This window comes from Gadus macrocephalus, chromosome 4 (genome assembly GCF_031168955.1).
Source record: "Gadus macrocephalus chromosome 4, ASM3116895v1".
NCBI classification, from domain to species: Eukaryota; Metazoa; Chordata; class Actinopteri; order Gadiformes; family Gadidae; genus Gadus; species Gadus macrocephalus.
In genome coordinates, this window is record NC_082385.1 from 3,852,621 (window position 1) to 3,856,535 (window position 3,915).

The following is a 3,915-nucleotide window of genomic DNA, read 5'->3' on the forward strand; positions in this document are numbered from 1 at the left end:
TATATTTTTTAGAGCTGTCAGTTAAACGCGTTATTAACGGCGTTAACGCAAACCAATTTTAACGGCGTTAAAAAAATTATCGTGCGATTAACGCAATTATTTTATTTACAAAAAAAATAAAAAAATAAAAAAATCTTTTTTTTTTTCTTTGGCTCAAAACAAAGAAGCAGTAGCCTGACTGCTATGTTCAAATGACATTTGTTCAAAGCAGTCGTTTAATTGCACTATAGGCTCTTTTTTTGTATCGTCCTGTTTTGATCAGTATATGCCAATGTTGTTATCAATAAAAAATCATTTGCACAAGACAAGCCGATGCACTTCACCATGTTGATAAGAGAATTAAAATGAGAAGAATTATGGGACAAAAAAATCAAGGGATATTTAGCATAGAAAAATTATTTGCGATTAATCGTGAGTTAACTATGACATTAATGCGATTAATCACGATTAAATATTTTAATCGCTTGACAGCTCTAATATTTGTATATGCCATTAATACATTATGCCACCAATAGTGACAATAATTTTGGGAAATTTAAAATTACACTGGGAATCCAACACACTTCTATCCCAACCTGCATGGACAGAGACAGAGCTCTATGTACCTCTAGAAATCTTCGGAGAATCTCCTGATTGAATGATTACCTTGAAGGAGAGTTTTTGTGTCACGGGGTTCAACGGCCGTGTTACGCCTTTGATCGTCCTGATCCTTTTAAGCGGCGGAGAATTCCTCTCTGAGATTCTTGTCACAGAAAAACGGGACAAGTCTTAAAAAATCGAACAAGCACCTTTTCTACAATTCTTGCCCTTGATGGTCTTTGATGGCGGGGGACGGGTGTGTTCGTGTTCGTCAGACATTCCTGGAGCTCTGTGGGCATTCAGGGTGGTGTCCGGTTTCCGGAGTTCTTGACCTGAGTTTGTTTGCTTGCGTTTGATTTGAGGGCAATTATGCATGGCAGCGTCTTCCCGGCTGACTTGAGTATGAATCAGAGCCTTCAGGCCTCACTTGTTCTCTGTTGGCTCTGCCAAGGCAGTAGCTTCCCTCCAGGAATGCAGGGAATTCGCCGGCTGTTTATTTGTGCTTGCTGCTTGTCTTTTGCGTCTGCTCTACAGCCCTGAACGGCTCGGAAGGTTGGCCTTGATCTCGGTGGGATAACGATGTTTGAGTGGTGACTCGATATGTATCGTGATTCTTTTAGTATCGGGATTCTGTAAATGTTGCGTTACGATTTTTACGATATGTTTTTTGTGAGATTTAGTCGTTTCTGTGTTTTAGGGTTGGGGTTCTACCGGTCTATCGGTGTCCACCATTGTTTTTTTGAATGAACACTGCGTAACAGAACATGACAAGTTGGTACCAGTTTACGATATACCCTACAGCGCCCTCTGTTGGGTGGCTCCAGTAATGCACTGCCACTCAGATTGCATTGATGTTTCTGGAGTCCTTTCAATCAAAAATCCCTATACTTGCATGAATCAGGTTTTCTTTCCCCATACGGTGACGGGACACCCAATGTTTTAAAATGCCGGTGCTAATGCAAAGCTTAGGGCTGGTTTCTGTTGACCAAAGAGACGACCTTAACTTGTTTTTGACGTTTTTTTTTTTTTTAAACCCAAAATCTGATGTGGATAATGGAACGCAAAGCATAAGCTCCTCGTGTCGTGTGAACGTTTCGTGAGGGCTCTCCGCTCCGGTCTATTCAGAACAACTGTAATCCAACCAGTAACACGCAGTCACGCGCGGCAGGTGTCCTTTACCTCGGATGGATTACCCTGCTGAACCTCGGCTCTCTGTGAGATCGGAGAGGCAGACTCTTGATACTTTAGGACATTCCCTTCTGACTCGGAGACAAAGTTCTGGCGCTCCCATCGCTGGATTAGGAGGAATGGTAAACGGACTGCATTTACACAGCGCTGTTCTAACCAGTGGTTAGAACAGCGCTTTACAATACCGCCTGACATTCACCCGTTCATGCACACGTTCACACGCCGACGGCGGTGTGCGCCACGCAAGGCGACAGCCGGCTCGTCCGGAGCAGTTAGGGTGAGGTGTCTCGCTCAGGGACACCTCGACACTCGAGCCGGGGATCGAACTAGCGATCTTCCCGGGTTACCAGCCAACCCGCTCTACCCTCTGAGCTAAAAGATGAGACATGTCGAGTTTGAAGGGAAACAGGCAGTACCGTGATGGAGAGGGCAACGAAGCACTGTCAGCACTCTGACTTTACTTTCTGGGGAATCGGCAGTGGGCAATCCACTGCAGGCGAGGAGAAACTCTGAAGTCATCATCTCACTTTGGCTCGTGTGTGTGTGAGTTGTATTCATCAGCGCGTTGCTCTCTACTTTAATTGAATCCTCTAAAGGGCCTCTAGAGAGCGAGAGGAGTTCTGTGTGTTTTCATAAACTAGTGTATTATTTCTTGTGACATTTCTTGTGTCGGTTGATTGAGTTTATGATGGCGCTGCTAAATAATAGGAAGCCTTAATAATGTTCAGGGCGTCTGTATCTGTAAATTATATTTCGGGGTAAAGTCCTGTGTATGTAACTCTTGAATCAGGATCCAACCATATCCATCATCAACATGAACCGGAAACCAGGAACTAATGAGGTCCACACACACACACACACACACACACACACACACACACACACACACACACACACACACACACACACACACACACACATGCATACATACAGTATACACATTCATTTACACATACACTCATACTTATACACACAGATTCCTGGTTGCCGTGGAAACGGTCCTATGTGAGTGAAGGGTGTGGAGGAGGTTAGCGGTGGGTCGCTTGGCACCTGATTTGACAGTTACAGACACGTTGCCGGGGGCGACGGCAACACCGGTAATGAATCCGTGGAATTATTCAGACAAAACAACCAAGATAAATAAACATCCCACTGGAACTCGCAAACACTTACTTTAGTTATTGTCTGTAAATGCACGAGTTGGAGTTCAGCCCTGTGTTTATACCAGCTAGCTCTGCTTATGGTTAGTTAGCAGTGTGTGTGTGTTTTATTCCACCTTTACCCCAGTTACAACCAATGATTAGATATTAGTAATAAATTAAAGCAACTTATATCTTATCATGGTCGCTACCCCAGTTACAAACAACGATTAGATAGTATTTACTTTCATTTCTAACAGTACTGGATTTTGAAATCAACTGAGACCAAGATATTGTTCCGCGGCGAATTGAGTTTCTTGGTTGTCAAGGAAATATCTGGTCATAGTTCTACTTGACGGTCTGGTGAAGGTTCGATGTGTGGGGCATTGATCTGAACTGTAAACAGGCTGAGTTGTCCCGGTGGTGAACGTTAAATCACACCCTCAGAACCAATCTGGATCCTGTGTACAGCAGTGTTGCAGAGCTGTAAGTAATATCCTCATCATCACTATTCTATTCAGTTAGATGTAGTCCTGGAGGCAGACTGGGGAGAAATGATCTATTTTCCACAGAAGGTGAAGTACTCTTTCCATTCCTCCTCTCCTTGGCTTAACTAGCAACCTCTTCTCGGTTCCTTCCTGTCCCTCCTAATACACTTAATACACACTTACACTTTGTCTCCCTCTGCCTTTCTTCGCTCTCTCTCCCTCACCCTCTCTCCTTCTCTCCTTTCCACTTCTCTCGCCCTCTCGCTCCCTCTCTCCTTCTCTCCTTTCTACTTCCCTCCTCTCTCTTTTTACTTCTCTTTTGCGCTCGCCCCTCTCTCTCTCTCTCTCTCTCTCTCCTCTCTCTCTCTCTCCTCTCTCCTCTCTCTCTCTCTCTCTCCCCCGCCCTCTCTCGCCCTCTCTCTCTCTCTCGCCCTCTCTCTCTCTCTCGCCCTCTCTCTCTCTCTCTCTCTCCTTTCTACTTCTCTCATCCTCTTTCCTCCCCTCTCTCTTACGATGGCTCC